The following is an 18,207-nucleotide window of genomic DNA, read 5'->3' as shown; positions in this document are numbered from 1 at the left end:
TGGGTGGTGAATTTTTCAACTGTTGAAGAGCAAATATTTGAAGGCACAATTTGTACTCAGTCGCTATGAGTCGGAATCGACTCGACGGCACTAGGTACTAACCTAAAGGTTGGCGGTTCAGACCCACCTGGAGATCTGCTTCTGTGGAGAAGTTCCACTCTGTAACACCTGGAGTGACCATGAGTCGAAATTCATTTGACAGCAATGGGTTTTTTGGTTGGTTGGTTGTTTTTTTTAACTACCTTGATACAGCAAGCAGGCCAATTTGCATGACACTGGAATAATAAATACTTCTTTGAGGAAAAGGTTTTTATGGATCAACAATAAAATTAAAGTAACAGATGAAAGAATTGGTGGGTGCCTGCTCAGCAACCAAACAGCATTGCTTTCCTACCTGTTAGAAATGGGTGAGTTAATTGGTACTCTCAAGAAAAGTGCTTTCAGGCCTTTTTGGTATTCCTACCCTCCCAGGGCTCTCAGGAGGCCCATCACAAAAGAAATTTAATGCACAAAAGAAATAAAAGCACATTTAAAAACTGGGAAGAGTTTCATTAATTTCCTATTCATCTATACCAGAGAGGAAAGCTTGGGATCCTTTCTCTTTGCTGATATGGGGAAAACCAAACTTGGGGCAGGAGGCATGGGGCATGGACTCATATCTACCAATGGACATACCACTTTACCACTTATACATCCATCTTATTTGACTCTTATTGTTGTCTTTGAAGACTTTTCACTCTCAAGAAACATGGGGAATAACGAGCGAAAGCAGCAGGCCCCTGACCAAAGAGTTCTGGCTTTCGGCATCTTCCTCCTTTGTGAGTTGTGTAAGTTATTTAAACTTTCTGAGGCTCAGTTTCTTCATCTAAAGAATGGGGATAATAATCCTTAACTGAGGGATTGAATGGGATGGTGATTTTTCAGGTACATGGCACATAGAAGTACTCAATAAATGATAACTATTTTTAATTCTACTTTTTAATAAGTCCAAAAAAAAAAAAGTAAGAAATTAATAGGAATCTGAAATCATTTTTCAAGACTATCTTCAAGGTTGGGGTGGGAGTATGTGTGGATGAAAATTCACTTTTTTAATATTTGGAAGGAATACAAAATAAAACTGTAAGGAAAGTATCAGTTACCTTGAAACCTGCTTTAAATACTCTTGACCAAATTTGGCAAAGCTTAATTTTGTATTGGAATCACACTGAGACCTATTAGTGAATAGTATTTATCAGTCTTAGAAGAAATAAAAAACAGAATGCTCCTTAAAAGTGAGGATGACGAGACTTCATCTTGCTTACTTTGGGCACATCATCAGGAAAGATGAGTTGTTAGAAAAGGACATCATGACTGGTAAAGTGAAGGGCCGGTGAAGGTGAGGGAGGCCCTCAATGAGAGGGATAGATCATGAAGATGGTGCAGGACTGGGTAGAGTTTTATTCTGTTATAAATAGGGTTGCTATGAGTCTGAGCTGACCCAACGGCAACTAGCAACAACAATAGCACTGAGTCAAATGTTCTCTACCTGAATGGTTTGTTGATTGGGGTTTGCACAATTCCAACTGCCACAATATGGAATGGTATCAGGTCTGCAGGACAAGCTCTTCAGCTTCAGTAGTGAGTTGAGATTAACCAAGATGCTCTGACTCCAAATCGTTTCAGAGGCCCTCAGTACTCCTTTTTTCTTTCAGATACTAAACAACAAAACATATAACTCTGCAGAGTGCTCATTTACTTTGCAGTCTAAAAGGACATTATGTTAAAGTTTAACAGTTTGCTTTGAAAATGAACTCAGGAGTTAATATATACCAGCCCATATATTGCTTCCCAAATGGTAGCAATATATATTGCTAGATAGCCTGGATAATGTTGACCTTTTATGTTTCTTCTTTCTTTTTTCAAAATTTGTCACATTGATTCCCTTCAGGAAAGATAGCAAGTGAAATTTGGAAACAAAGTGACCTTGTTGTTTTTTTTCACAGTTGTCATAACAGATGCCTATTGAGAGGCAACTGCAAGTTGAGAGGGAGACATTTGATAATTTCTAGTCTAATGTAGTTCTGAGAAGGCAAGTGCCTTAAATTGTTTATTCCCCCTTTCAGCCTGTGTTAGTTTTCCATGGCTGTCTTGACAAATTACCATGACTTAGTGGCTTAAAACAACACAAATTTACTATCTCACAATTCTGGAGGCCAGAAATTCTGACACAGGCCCCACTGGGCTAAGGTCAAGATGTCGGCCAGGCTGAGTCCCTTCTGGAAGCTCTAGGGGAAAATCTATTTTCTAGCATTTTCTAGCTTCTCGAGGCTGCCTGTACTCCTTGGCACATGACCTCTTTCCTCCATCTTCAGACTAGCAATGTCACATCTCTATTACCCATCTCTCTTCAGCCACAGCCAGAAGAAGTTTTCTGCTTTTAAGGACTTATGCAAGTATATTGGTCCTGCCTATATAATTTAGGATAATCAATCCATCTCAAGGTGCTTAATCTTAATCACATCTGAAAAGTCCCTTTTGTCAGGTAAGGTGACACATTCATAGATTCTGCTGACCAGAACATGGATATCTTCAGGGAGGTCATTATTTTGCCTATGTTACAGCCAAAAAATATTATCAAAGTGCTTGAATGGAAAAATTTAATTAAAACTTTTGGCAAAATTTATACAGGAAACTCCTAAGCATTGTCTGTACCTTTGTCCTTCTAGCCAGATCCGTTTTCCACTAGAGTGTGGCGGTGGTTTGTTAGAGAGAACACAGCAGTAGGTCGTTGGTTGAATCCTGTGGACAGAGCACTCAGCATCTATGTACTGTGCCCTTCTATTAACATTTGGAAGCCCTGGGTAGTGCAAGTGGTTAAGCTCTCGACTATTAATCCAAAGGTTGGCCGTTTGAACCTACCCACAGGCACCTCAGAAGAAAAGCCTGATGACCTGCTCCTGAAAGGTCACAGCCATTGAAAATCCTGTGGAGCACAGTTCTACTCTGACACACCTGGGGTCACCATGAATCAGAATCAACTTAATGGCAACTGGTTTGTTTTTTTATTGCTGTTCAGGAAGTGGGGCTCCGCCCTATACTCAAGATGTTATCAGGAACACTAAATTGCCCCCAAAGATCCTGGAAAGCCTGAATGAGTGAATTGGGAAAGATCTGGAGAGTGCGGTCTTACCTGAGAAAGACCTGGACAGCCTGGGCAGGTCAGGAAGTTTAGGCTGAATCAGAGATGGCCTCTCCTGAGAGAGATAAGTTTGCCAGAACCGATAAATATCTTGTGACTGGCAATCTGAGCATGCCGACAACAGAGACAGGACAGCGTAGCTCTGAGTGGATTAAAGTACTGGTAGGCAGCTGCAGAAGCTCCGCAGACGGTGATAGCACACCCATGACAGATATCGTGGCTGAGTGGTGGTGCCAGGCCTCAGTTCGTCTCATGAAGGCTGATCTCCTCAGAGCCCGAGAGACCAGCAGTAGGTCTCTGGGCCCAGAGGGGATTCTTCTCCTCATGAAAAGTAAAAATATTTACTGGGCTCTAGGTTTTGTCCAGTTCGTGTTTCCTCAGCACACGTTCTTATGTTGCACATGAGGAAGCCGAAGAGAAGACAGTAGAGCTGTGAGTAGTAGTGGTGAGGAAAGGGGGAGTTGAAAGAGTAGTGGATTTGTGGGAGTGGTTTAAGGTGAGTTCATGGCCTTTCTCTCTCTGGCCACTTACAGGAACAGAGAGCATTTCTAAGACCCAGTGGAGTTTGAACAGAGCCTGGAGAGAGGTGGCAGAACAGTAATGACAATGAGGAAGATGCGATGACTGAAAATAGGGTGCAGTTGAGTGAATCAGAAATTGCAGTGAGTCAGAATCAACTCAACAGCAGTGAGCTTTGTGTTTTTGTTTTGATCTTGGAAACGTGGAGGCAGCTTCACTGAGAGAGGGGGTCTTCATTTTCACATTGCTCTTCTTGCCGGTTTTTTGTTGTTGTTAAATATGTATTGAAATTATTAGGGCTGATCTAATGAATGGAGATATGAGGAAGCTGCTGCTAAGATATAAGATAAAAGCTATTGAAAGCGAATTGAATCTGAATGACCACAATTTGTGACTTTGGAGAAATGTGGAATGACAGACATGCAATTATCATTATTATTGTTGTTATTATTATTATTTATAGCAGTCACAATACATGGAGTAGCTGCTTCATTTCAGACACTGTGCTGAAGTTATAGCCTTGAATTCAAATAGTTTAGATTCATATCCCAGTTCTGTAACTCATTAATGATATGGCATCAGGCAGCCTCCCCAAACATCACTTTACTTATCACAAAAAAGAAAGGGGGGGGGAATGAGGAAATAACATGATACTTACCTTGCAGAATTGTCATGATGAAATGGTGTAGTTAAGATGGTTGGGGCAATGACTGCTTCTTCACTGTCAATAATGACCTATTTTTTTATTGTTGTTTAGTAGGTAAATATTTTGCCAATTTACTATCATTAAGATATTATCATTTATGAATATCCTGGTGGTGCAGTGAGTGGTTAAGTGATACGGCTGCTAACCAAGAGGTCGGCAATTCAAATCCACCAGCTGCTCATTGGAAATTGTATGGGGCAGCTCTACTCTGTCATATAGAGTCACTATGAGTTGGGATCAACTTAAAGGCAACGGGTTTGGTTTTGGGTTTTTTAAGGTGAATGAGTTTGTCAGAATAGCTCTCATTGTCAGGGCCCTGAAAACAGAGAACATAATAGGGAAATTTGTTTGGTGATAAATGAGTACCGCAGTAGTGGAACCTGGGGATCCTGAGGGCTGTACAAGGCGCTGAATACTTTGGGAGTGGAGAACACAGCCCATTTTGCTCTTTTGGCTAGTCTAAGTTACCACTGTTGATAACTTAGCATCCATTCTGATTTCCAAGATATTGAATCTAATTGTGTTTCCTGATGACATAAAAAAGAATCCCAGCTGAGGAATTCCACTAAATGACTCAACAATCTTCTCTAAGATGAAAATATAGGGCCAAATGAACTCCAATGTCTTTCTGCCTCCACATTCCATGACTCTAAAATAATGTGAGGGCTAATACTACGTACTTCTTTTTAAAGAAGCTCTCTTTGTCTGGGGAGAGCAAAATCATATGCCAAAAAACATTGTGTAAGTCAGGCCAATTGAGAAGGATTGCTCCTTCAGCCTTGGGTTTTCTTCAGCATATCTTTAGAGGTGGCTCTTTATTTATAACTTGGTTGGGGACCAAAACAACCTTACATCTGACTAGACATGGAGAAGCAAAACATGCTTCAGATGCATTCCTAAATCATGAATTTTTCTCATTGATGTACATGCCATCACAGACAGTGCAGCTGTATGTCATAGACTTGTTTAGAACTTGATTAAAAACAACCTCCACCAGACTTCCCTGGGAGAATGGTGATGAGGTTTTCCCTGGGACACAGCTGAGCCTTTTCCTCTATGGAACCTAGCCTAGTGATTTTAAGGGTGAATATTAGTCCTGGCACCCAAGGAATAATGTGGGTGGCACAGGGGTGAGTTGAAAATTAGGAGCACTCATAATCAATTCTCTCGTATTTGGGCTTCAGTGATTTTTCTTACTGGCTGCCCTTACTATCTTCATTTCTAAATGTCAAGAAACGCTGGGACTTTCAGACAGATGTTCTGTAGTATTTAGGCAATCACTATATCCTGTTCATATGGATGCTTGCTACAGGCTGGCATTGGGCAACCTCCCCAAACATCACTTTCCTCATCAAAAAAAAAAAAAAAAAAAAAAGAAAGAAAAAGGAAAGGAAAAAAGAGAATAACATGACACTTACCTTGCAGAGTATTGTCATGATGAAATGAGATGATGTATTTAAGATGGAAAGTAGCCCTGGTGGCACAGTAGTTAAGTGCTCAGCTATTAACTGAAAGGTCAGCAATTCAAACCCACCAGCCTCTCCCTGGGAGAAAATGTGGCTGTCATCTTATATAAAGATTATAGCCTTGGAAACCCTATGGAGTAGTTCTACTCCTGTAGGGTCTCTATGAGTCAGGATCAACTGGATGGCAATGGGTATGTTTAAAATGGCACTGGGTTTTTTTTTTTTTTTTAATCCCCTCTGACTCTGTTCTTTAGCTTCCGGCACCTTAGGCAATGATCTCTCCTCATATTGGTTCAACTACTAAACCAAAACCAAACCACTTTCTGTCAAGTTGATTCCGACTCATGGTGACTCAATGCGTGTCCCAGCAGAACTGTGTTCCACAAGGTTTTCAATGGCTGTGACCTTTCAGAAGTAGTACTTAACCATTTGTGCTAACCAAGAGGTCCTCTAATTCAACTGCTACTTGTTGTCAGGTGTCTTAGAGATGATTTTCAACTCAGAACAACCCCATGTGATTTTCTAGGCTGTAATTCTTACAGGAACATCACCGGGTCTTTCTCCCTCAGAGGGGCTGAGTGAGTTTGAAGAGGCTGGGTAGATTAGCTCGGTTAGTAGCTGACCACTTTACCATTTCAGCACTAGGGCTCTGACTACTAGGGTCCTATAACTCACTTCTCTTACCTCTTCATAACCCATCTCATGTTTCAGGTGTGAAGCTTGTTTATAACCTCCAGGATTAGGATAAGTACTGCTCTCACATACCAAAAAAACCCATTGCTGTCAAGTCGATTCCAACCTGTAGCAACCCTATAGAACAGAGTCGAACTCCCCCACAGAGTTTCCAAGACTGTAATCTTTACAGAAGCGGGCTGCCACATTTTTCTCCCACAGAGCAGCTGGTGGGTTCAAACTGCTGAGCTTCTGGTTAGCAGCTGAGCACTTAACCACTGTGCAAAAGGCTTCTGACTTCTCTTAGATAGGCCTTTATTAATCTGTTCTTATACCTTTTGAAACATTTCTCGCTGTGTTATCGTCCCTTTTTTCCTTTATAGAACAAGCTCCTTGAGGGCAGAAACTGAAGCTGATTAATTGTATCCCCAGAACATATGGGGATATATTAGAGACAAAGTATATTAGTGGAATGATTGAATGTTTATTTCTCAACTCAGATACCAAAAATTGAAACACGTGGAAATGTTAGAGCAATTGGTTTGCGCTTACTGACTCCTCCCCTTGTCTAGCTTTTCAATCAAGGAGAACAATTCTATACTACCATCTCTCTCAATTCTCATGACTCACTGGTCTGATTTCTATACACACTTCATCTAGCTGGATTTTCCTCTTTAACTTCTTGCATATCATGTGAAGACAAACAACTGTATTTTTAGAAAGTCTGTACCTTTCATTCAGACCCTTTCCTCGAGAAGAAATATGAGTCCAAAATGGTTAAGTCGCATTGAGTTCTCAGTACTGAAGACACTTACCTCTTTAATCGGTGTTTCATTTGCTGTCCTTTATATTAGGGTAACCATATGATTTATATTCCAAAATGGGACTGCTTTGAGAGTGAACAAGGGCACTATTAATGATTGTTATCAGGTTGACAGGTGTAAGCTGGGACTCTGGGGCACAATGGGACATATGACACCCTATTTATAGATGAAGATGCTGTTGAACTAGCACTAACAAAGCATGCCTCTGGGACAGTTCTTACATGTTGGTGACGTGTATGTGATGAAGCAGTCATACCTCCTTACCAGGACACCTTTGTAGTTGATGTAACAGATGGCCCAACAAGGTAGTTGTTTGAAGGTAGAGAACATTTCTGGAAATGTGATCTAGATTGCCTCAGTGAAATTCACTGATCTCAATGGAGGTAGAGCTAGCAAACTTCCCATTAGAGCTTGAGCCTCTAATCCATAGTTACCTGGCCCATCCTCAATTTAGGCATTATGGCCCCTATGATGCTTGGGGACATAGAAAAACAGGACATCCTTAAGGGTAGATACCAAAGTCAAACCCATTGTCATCGAGTTGATTCCGACTCAAAGCAACCCTATAGGACTGAGTAGAACTGCCCCATATGGTTTCCAAGGAGTGCCTGGTGGATTTGAACTCCTAACCTTTTGATTAGCAGCTGTAGCTCTTAACCACTATGCCATCAGGGTTTCCTAAGGGTAGATAGATGATACATTTTTTAATTTAATGGATAAAAAGAGATTCCACTCTAGGTTTTGCATGATGATGTAAGATTTAAACACACATTACTGTATTTTGAGACATCTGTGGTTGGTTGGCTTTATTTTAGGAATTATGTGACTGTAAACTTTTACTCTTAGCTTTATATTCTGAGGGGTAGGAGGGGGTGGAATTTACAGTTGAGGACAATGACCCAAACTCTGTACCGTCCAAGGATGCGGTGGTAAGAAAATGGTGACTCCGTCAATGGACACAAGGAAGCCACAGTTCTTCAAGCTCTCATTTGACCTTGATGGGAGACTGTGAGGCACATGCAGAGGTTAGTATGCTATTTTATAGCTGAGAGATGGAAAGGGGTTAAATGAAGGGTCCAAAGTGTGGCAACTTGTAAGAAGCAGTATTGAAAAGAGAATGCAGGCTTGTCTGACTCCTGGCTCAGGGTTCTGATCTAACTTCCCCAGATTCAGCTAAGAGTGTTCACGGGAAGGGAAAGCAAAGATCCTTTCCATATGAGCCGAGCTGGCTAGTTGAAGGGCCTGGTTAAAAACCTGTGAAATGTCTCCCAGGAATGCAAGGCTCTTCCTTCTCCTATTCCAGCGAGGGTAGGCTTTTGCATATCTCCCAGCATGTTGCCATTTATGGATTTGGGCAAAATAACAGAATTGCAAAGCTTCAGAGTCTCAGACTTCTTTTTTTCTTTTTCTTCCACACTGAGCTTCCTGTTTCTATGGCAATGAATAGGATGTTTTGCACTAAGAAACACTTTAAATGCCACTGGGGGAAGGCAAGAACCACACATAGCTCTCTACAGAGCAGGAAGGTGAAATGAGATGCTAAGAATTAAAACTGAGTGAAACAAGAAGGCAAAGGAAGCAGAAAAGCTGAAATGGAGGTGGGAGAAGGGAGGAGGGAGGTATGGAAGGAAATATAAGACCCGGACAGTAACATGGCAGGCAAGAACTGGGATCCCCAGAGTTGCAGCCATAGGTATATAAGCATCCTCATGTGCTCAGAAAGAGCCTGTCAGTTCCATGAGAGCCACAGGGATGGGGAGGGTCAGATAGTCTTCACCTGGAAGCAGGGCTACAGGAATCTGGGAGACATTCCTACGTACTCTATACAAGAACTTGTTGAAGGTGCCTGAGAATGTAACCTCTAAGGTTGTTGTTAACTACTGTTGAATAAGCCCCCAACTCCTGGCAGCCCATGTGCAATGTTACAAACCACTGCCCAGTTCTGTGCCATCCTCATGATCAGTTTCAGATCAAACTGTTGTTGTCCACAGGGTTCTTGTTAGCTAATTTTTTGGAAGCAGATCCCCAGACCTACTTCCTACTCCATCTTAGTCTGGAAGCTCTGCTGAAACCTGTTTAGCATCATAGCAACAAGCAAACCACGCTAATAGACTGGTGATGACCGCACTTGAGTTGCACTGGCCAGGAATCGAACCTGGGCCTCCTACATGGAAGGAGAGAATTCTACTACTGAGTCACCAACACACCCAACTCCTAAGGTTTCACCCATTGCCTTTAAGTCAACTCTGACTCATAGCGACTCTATGGGAAAGAGTAAAACAACTTCATAGAGTTTCCAAGGAGCAGCTTGTGGATTTGAACTGCTGATATTTTGGTTAGCAGCTGCAACTTGCTGTAGCTCTTAACTGCTGTGCCACCAGTACTCCCATTGCAGCATAAAGCCTTAGTGAGCTGAGGTTACATAGTCTGTACATAGACCAAGAGGCAGTTGTTCAAACAGAACAAGGGGATATCTAGTGGTTTAAAATCAGGGAAGATGTGTGCCAGGGTTGTATCATTTCAGCATACTTATTCAATCTTTATGCTGAACAAATAATCCAAGAAGTTGGGCTATATGAAGAAAAATACAGCATCAGGTTTGGAGGAAGACTCGTTAACAATCTGCGATATACAGATGACACAACCTTGCTTGCTGAAAGTGTGAGAACTTGAAGCACTTACTAATGAAGATCAAAGGTTACAGCCTTCAGTATGGATTACACCTCAACATAAAGAAAACAAAAATCCTCGCAACTGGACCACTAAGCAGCACTGTGATAAATGGAGAAAATACTGAGGTTATCAAGGATTTCATTTTACTTGGATCCACAATCAACACTATAGTCAATAAATCAAAGGATGCATTGCATTGGTCAAATCTGCTTCCAAAGACCTCTTTAAAGTGTTAAAAAGCAAAGATGTTGCTTTGATTACTAGGGTGTACCTGACCCAAGCCATAGTGTTTTCAATTGCCTCATATGCATGGGAAATCTGGACAATGGGTAAGGAAGACTGAAGAAGAATTGATGTCTTTGAATTATGGTGCTGGTGAAGAGTATTGGATATACCATAGACTGCCAGAAGAACAAAAAAATCTGCCTTGGAAGAAGTATAGGCAGAATGCCCATTGGAAACAAGGATAGTGAGACTTCATCTCACATGCTTTGGACATGTTATCAGGAGGAATCAGTCCCTGGGGAAGTACATCATGCTTGATAAAGTAGAGGGTCAGTGGAAAAGGGGAAGACCCTCAAGAAGATGGAATGACACAGTGGCTGCAACAATAGGCTTAAGCATAGCAACAATTTGAGGATGGCACAGGACTGGGCAGTGTTTCTGTCTATTGTTCATAGGGTTACTGTGAGTCGGAACTGACTCGAGGGCACCTAACAACAATAACGAGCAGGAAGAGCTGTTCAAAGGGCAGCCTCAAAATAGCTTGGTCCCAGTGGAAGGCCATGGCAGATGTATTTGTCCAGCTGCTGGATGGAAGAAGCCCTGAGGCCTCTCACTCACTTGCCAGAGACCCATAAAAGGCTCACCTACAGCTGCTGGTGAAATTGGTTTCTTGTAAATGAAAGTTGACCAGGAGTCATATGAGCTGATGGCAGCTGGACAGAGTGGACTGGGATGCCAAGCGGAGCAGGAAATGGCCAGGGGCCAGATTCAACAACTGGGGGCCAGAGCTGAGGTGAGGACCTGTCCCAGGATAACTCAGGGAGGTGCTGCTTTCCAAGGGTTTGGCAAGGGCAACCTGGTTTATTTTCAGTTAATCTGGGTATGCCCGAATTTACTAGGGGAGCCTTGAATTTGCATGTCTATTTAGGAGACCCTAACAAGTAATTTTTTTTTTTTTAACAAGTACACATAGTAACATGTTAATTTCTGCCTTCTGCTAGGCCTGGGATTGAGCGTGGCTTGACGCAACTGCAAGACAGAACAAATCTGGAGACTCTGGCAGCCACAAGAGGAGGGTGGAGGGAGCACATGCTGGTTGGGGTGGTGGAAGGGAGGCCGAGGCAAAGCTGGAAAGCTTCCTCGATCTCACACTCCCTTCAGGACCTCAGAAGGGACTTTCTACCAGAGCCATGCTCAGTTTCCTGGCACAGCTGAGAGATGGCCTTTCTGTCTCTATAGCACGGCACCTAACACAACTGTATTTCACAGCACTGGGCACAGAGTAAGGTCCTTGGGAAATATTTGTTGAATTGACTAATAATACGGGAAGGTTCTGAGTATGAACTCTTCCTCCCATGTTTTGGGGGAATTGTCAGACTTTGCTAAGTTCTTTACTAGATACCCAGCTCCACACTAAAGGGGAAGCCAGCACATGTGTGAGGTTCTGAGCTAGTCTAAAGAGCAATCCCCCATGTGTTTAAGTCAATCATTGTCATCAGCTTGAATTTACTGAGTGTCAGCTGGGTGTCCTGTTTAGCCCTGGGTCTTATTTTTTACATTCCTTTCAGTTGTTTCATTATACTCTTTTATAAGAAAGTGTTTGATAGTAGCCACAGGGATGTCCAAAGAATATTATTTTTATTATGAGATTGAGTTGTGTCCTGCATATGCAATGTAAGGGATCATAATCTTTTTTTTTTTTTTTTTAATGGCCACACATATGGAAAAGGTCTTTCATTGCTTTACACTGTGCACTGAATTTCTTCTCTATTCCTTCTGGCTTCCTGTAGTACCCTGCCAATAAAGTGTTTTTCTGTCATTCTTTGAAACCATTTTCATTTTATTCTGGGGTGGCTCCAATTTATCTAAGTGTGGGATTGCATATTGAAACAAATAATCACAATTTTTAAAGTTTGAAATACAACACTATTAACCAAAACTAAAACCAAACCTATTGCTATTGAGTCAGTTCCAACTCGTGGAGACCCATTTGTCAGAGTAGAATTGCTCTGTAGGGTTTTCTTGGCCGTAATCTTTACAGAAGCAGATTGCCAGGCCTTTCTTCCATGGTACCACTGGGTGAGTTTGAACCTCCACCTTCAGGTTAGTAGACTAGCACACATCATTTGTACCACCCAGGGACCTCAGAACCCTATTAAAAAGTAAAAACTAAAAAGCATTTTTTAATTGTACTTTAGATGGTTTACAGAACAATCAATCAACAATTAGTACACATATTGTTTTATGACATACATTGGTTAACAACCCCATGACATGTCAACACTCTCCCTTCTTGACTTTGTGTTCCCTATTACCAGCTTTCCTGTCCCTTCCTGCCTTCTAGTCCTTGTCCCTGGGCTGTTGTGCCCCTTTCGTCTCATTTTGTTTTATGAACCTAATTTTTGGCTGAAAGGTGAACCTCAAGAGTGACTTCATTACTGAGCTAAAAGGGTGTCCGGGGGCCATACTCTCGTGGTTTCTCCAGGCTCTGTCAGGTCAGTAAGTCTGGACTTTTTTTTTGAGTTAGAATTTTGTTCTACATTTTTCTCTAGCTCTGTCCGGGACCCTCTATTGTGACCCCTGTCAGAGTAGTAAGTGGTAGTACCTGGGCACCATTGAGTTGTACTGGACTCAGTCTGGTGGAGGCCGTGGTAGTTGTGGCCCATTAGTCCTTTGGACTAATCTTTCCCTCGTTCTTTGGTTTTCTTCATTATCCCTTGCTCCCAAAGGGGTGAGATCAGTGGAGTATCTTAGATGGCCACTCACAGGTTTTTAAGACCCCTGATGCTACTCACCAAAGTAGAATGTAGGACATTTTCTTTATAGACTATATTATGCCAGTTGAGCTATATGTTCCCCGAGATCATGGTCCCCACAGCCCTCGGCCCAGTTAATTCGGTCCCTCAGGGAGTTTGGATCAGTCTGTGGAGGTTCTATGACCTCGCCTTGTACAAGTTGTGCTGGTCTCCCCAGTACTGTGTACTGTCTTATCCTTCACCAATGCTACCACTTATTTATTGTCTATTTAGTGTTTTCCCATCCCCACCCCTCCCCTCCCTTGTAATCACCAAAAATTGTTTCTTTTTGTGTGTAAACCTTTTCAAGAGTTTTTATAGTGGTGTTCTCATATAATATTTGTCCTAATGTGATTGACTTATTTCACTCAGCATAATGCCCTCCAGATTCATCCATGTTGTAAGATCTTTCTCAGATTTATCATTGTTCTTTGAAGTTGCATAGTACTCCATCGTGCTTATGTACTCAAAAAAAAAAAAAAAAAAAAAAACCAGTGCTGTCGAGTCGATTCTGACTCATAGTTTATGTACCGTAGTTTGTTGATCCATTCATCTGTTGACAGGCATCTAGGTTGTTTCCATCTTTTTGGTATTGTGAACAATGATGCAATGAACATGGATGTGCATATGTCTATTCGTGTGACAGCTTTATTTCTCTAGGATATATTCTAGGAGTGGGATTGCTGGATCATGTGTTATTTCTATTTCTACCTTTCTAAGGAATCGCCATTTCATTTTCCAAAATGGTTGTACCATTTTGCATTCCCACCAGTTGTGCATAACAGTTCCAATCTCCCTGCAGCCTTTCCAACATTTGTTATTTTCTGTTTTTTTTTTTTTTTCACTAGTGCCAGTAATGCCAGGGTGAGACGGTATCTCATAGTGGTTTTGATTTGCATTTCTGTAATGGCTAGGGATCGTGAACATTTCCTCATGTGTCTGTTAACCGCTTTAATGTCTTCTTCGGTGAAGTGTCCGTTCATTTCCTTTGCTCATTTTTTGATTAGATTATTTGTCTTTTTGTTGTAGAGGTGTTGTATTTTCCTGTAGATTTTAGAGATTAGACCTTTGTAGAACTTGTTGTAGCCAAAATTTTTTTCTCAGTCTATAGGTTCTCTTTTTACTCTTTTGGTGAAGTCTTTTGATGAGCACAAGTGTTTAATGTTTAGAAGATACCAGTTACCTAGCTTATCTTCTAGAATTTTCATGTTGTTAATTATGGTTTGTATCCTGTTAGTGCTGTGTATCAGGAGCCCTACCGTTGATCCTATTTTTTCTTCTATGATTTTTAGACTTTTTGGTTTGATATTTAGGTCTTTGACCCATTTTGAATTAGTTTTTGTATATGATGTGAGGTATGGTCCTATTTCTTTTTTTGCAGACGGACATCCAGTTCTGCCAGCACCATTTGTTAAAAAGACTGTCTTTTCCCCACTTGATGGACTTTGGACATTTCTCAAAGATCAGGTGACCATAACTGGATGGATTTACATCTGGATTCTCAATCTTGTTCCATTGGTCAACGTGTCATGTCGTTGTACCTGTACCAGTCTGTTTTGACTACGGTAGCTGTATAGTAGGTTCTGAGGTCAGGTAGTGAGAGTCTTCTTACTTTATTCTTCTTCTTCAATAGTGCTTTACTTATTTGAGGCCTCTTCCCTTTCCACATAAAGTTAATGATTAGTTTTTCTCTCTCTTTAAAGAATGCTGTTGATATTTGGATTGGGATTGCATTGTATTTGTAAATCTCTTTGGATAGAATTGTCTTTTTCACAATGTTGAGTGTACCTATCCTTGAGCATGGTATGTTTTTCCATTTATGGAGATCTCTTTTGGTTTCCTACAGTAGTGTTTTGTAGCTTTCTTTGTATAGGTCTTTTACATCCCTGGTTAGACTTATTCCTAAGTATTATTTTTTCAGGGGCTATTATAAATGGTATTTTTTTTTTCTCCTGATTTTCTTTGTTCTCTTTATTGATGTATAGGAATCAACTGATTTTTGTATGTTTATCTTGTATCCTGCTATAAAAAGTATTTTTTAAAAGCATCTCACTAGGACAAAAAACTTTTAGGAGGTGGAAGACCCATGAAACCCTGAAAATTTTATTGTAATTTCCCAAATACATTTGTGAGTTATTTTGCTGCCAAGTACATTTGTGACTTTTTTTTTTTCACCACTGTGTATAAGCAGTGATGAACACTATGGACTGAGTAAATTAGCTCTCACAAAGCCCCAAAGAGAGAATTGGGTTCCATTGGAGAAGAAGAAGGACTTCCTAAAGGCATGACACTAATTGTTCTAGTTATGGCCCAGGCCAAGGAGTCAGTAACTACCTCAAGAGGGTCTACAGCATCATCCACAGATTCCCCATCCTCACACCACTTAACTACTGTCTGCCTGGAGGGCTCGTAACATCTTTCAGTAAGGACAGAATGGAGAAGGAGTTATTTTAAAAAATTAGAGTATAAAACACTGACGCCTTCTGAAATATTCAGAATATGAGAAACTAAAGAGTGAAGGGGGGGGGGTCAAAGATGGTTGACCTGAAGACCCTGATAGAACAAGCAACACACTAGAAAAGAAAGAGGCAATATTGGCTGAAAGGCCTCTGATCTGCCCTTGGGGTGAAAACAATCCTTACTTTTCTGTATTCCCACTTCATTCTGCCTGGGTCCTTAGATCATCTGAACGTGTAGCCCTGTGGCCAAGGGGGCTGAGCTGGGAGAATGCAGCCATGGTTGAGGAAAGGCTCAGCCTGTGAAGGTAGAGGAGATTTCTAGTAACTTCTTTTATTCTTCCAACTAATGTCCTTGGAAAACCAGTTCTGGAGAAAGGGGGCACTAGCTGATAAAAATCTCTGTGCAGAAGATGACCTAGAAGATCATGAATCTTAGTCCTCATGCACCCCCTAGTGTAGGACACTGTGTAGTTCCCTGGTTCCTGGGTTGAATTTGGTAAAAATATGTCAGCCATTCTTAATCACTTTCTTTGCTAAATGTGAAGATACTGAGGGGAAATAAATGAGGAAGAGATTAAAGTTAGGTAGTGAGTTAAATTTGCAGCTGTAACAATTGCAGGTTGCAAATTAAAAATTGTTTTAAGAAAAAGCAGTTTTGGTATTATACACAGGACCAAAGTGTAAAGAAATTGAGTCGAACCTTCACTGTTTAGACCAGGCCCTCTCAAACTTTAACATGCATATGAATCATTGGGGTTCTTGTTAAAATATAAATTATGGATTCTGTAGTTCTGGGTGGGTTCTCAATTCTGTATTTCTACCAAGCTTCCAAGTGTTGTAGATAATGCTGATGCATGGAATACACTTCAATAGCAATTTGAGTAGCGTGAAGGTCTGACCTGTGGCCCGACATAAGCCTGCCTGTTTTGTGGTGTCCTGAAGTTCTGTTGTGTCCACCACCCCCCCACAACCCCTGCTACCACACTGTGTAATTGTTCCTCATTCATTTAGCAACACTGTAAATTCATCAGCTCAAAAATAACTACTTTTTTTTTAATTTAAATAGCACTTGCCAATAACATATACTATTTGTAACATTAGATTGTTATTTACTACATATTACCTGTGCTCTCATTACTTTGTTTTATTTTTCCAACGAAGTTGTCAGCTTTGTAAGGACAGGGACTGTCTTGCACCACTTTATTTCTTCCATGGGATCTTGCACAATGCAGGACAGATAAGAAGCAATTAAAAAATGAGTTGATCAGATTCCTGATGTAGGCTTTTGTTTGAAAAAATACCAGATCTCTTTTCTAAAATTCAATTTTGCTTCTGAGGTGACAGAGGAAAAGGGGATTGGATAGGCAGTGGAACCTGACGGAAGTAGAGAGAGGATGCCCAGGCAGAATGTGAACATCTTGTAGCATTGAAAATAAATATATCCTGAACTTCAAAATTTTACCTAAGGTTTTCCTTGGAGTTGCAGTTAGCTATTATTGAATTGTCTCTAGCTCATGGCAACCCTGTGTATAACAGAATGAAACATTGCCCAGTCCTGCACCATCTTCACAATCATTGGCACGTTTGAGTCTAGTGGGAGAATATTCCATCCTGATCCATAGGGTTTTCATCAGCTAATTCTCAGAAGTAGATTGCCAAGCCTTTATTCCTAGTCTGTCTTAGTCTGGAAATGTCATTAAAACCTGTCCACCAAGGGTGACCCTGCTGGTATTTGAAATACTGGTGGTATCGCTTCCAGCATCATAACAACATGCAAGCCACCACAGTATCGCAAACTGACGGGTAGGTGGTAGTCCTTGGAGCTGGGTGCCCTGCTTTGAATTCTACCTAGGTTTATATATAAAAACCACTCTATGTAGAAATAATTAGGCATCCTAAGTAAAGAAACAACAAAATAAAGTTTTTGACCACAGAACACAAGGAACGCTCAAAGAAAAAGAAGTTAGGTGCTCTGAAGAAATCAAGGATCAGATTTTCAGGTCAAGGAAAAGATACTGTTTAAATAGTGATAAAGAACTCTTCTTTATTTTCATTGTGAAAGAATAGAAAGAAAAAAAAATAGAGAGGGGTTAAAATGCCACAGGATTGAGTAGAAGCCATCATCTCATATTTAAGAAAAAGAATGTAGGAAGATTGTTTCATGTACCACCGGGCTTGGTGTTTTTAAGGTAGACATGTCTCTTGCTTGCCAACATAGACCAAGCTGAAGTGGGTAGCATGGAAAAATGTGAGTCCTTGGCCACAGGCAATCATCTACCTGTACCTATTGCCTATAGGATTTTTTAATATACTGTCTATACTGGCTGAAAAAATGATGTCTTAGTCACCTATTGCTTCTATAACAGAAATACTGCAAGTGGTTGGCTTTAACAAAGAGAAATTTACTTCTTCACAGTAAAGTAGGCTAAAAGTCCAAATTCAGGGCATCAGCTTTCTCTTTCTGTTGGCCATCTCATCAATCTTCCCCTCGACTAGGAGCTTCTCCATGCAGGGATCCCAGGTCCAAAGGACATGCTCTGCTCCCAGCACTGCTTTCTTGGTAGTGTGAAGTCCTCTGTCTCTCTGCTCGCTTCTCTCTTTTATATCTCAAGAGATTGCCTCAAGGCACAATCCAGTCTTGTAGATTGAGGCCTGCCTCACTAACACAACTGCCACTCATCCTCCCTCAT

Source organism: Elephas maximus, chromosome 1 (assembly GCF_024166365.1).
Source record: "Elephas maximus indicus isolate mEleMax1 chromosome 1, mEleMax1 primary haplotype, whole genome shotgun sequence".
Lineage (NCBI taxonomy): Eukaryota > Metazoa > Chordata > Mammalia > Proboscidea > Elephantidae > Elephas > Elephas maximus.
The sequence above is the reverse complement of the archived record's forward strand: the minus strand, read 5'-3'. Positions refer to the sequence as shown.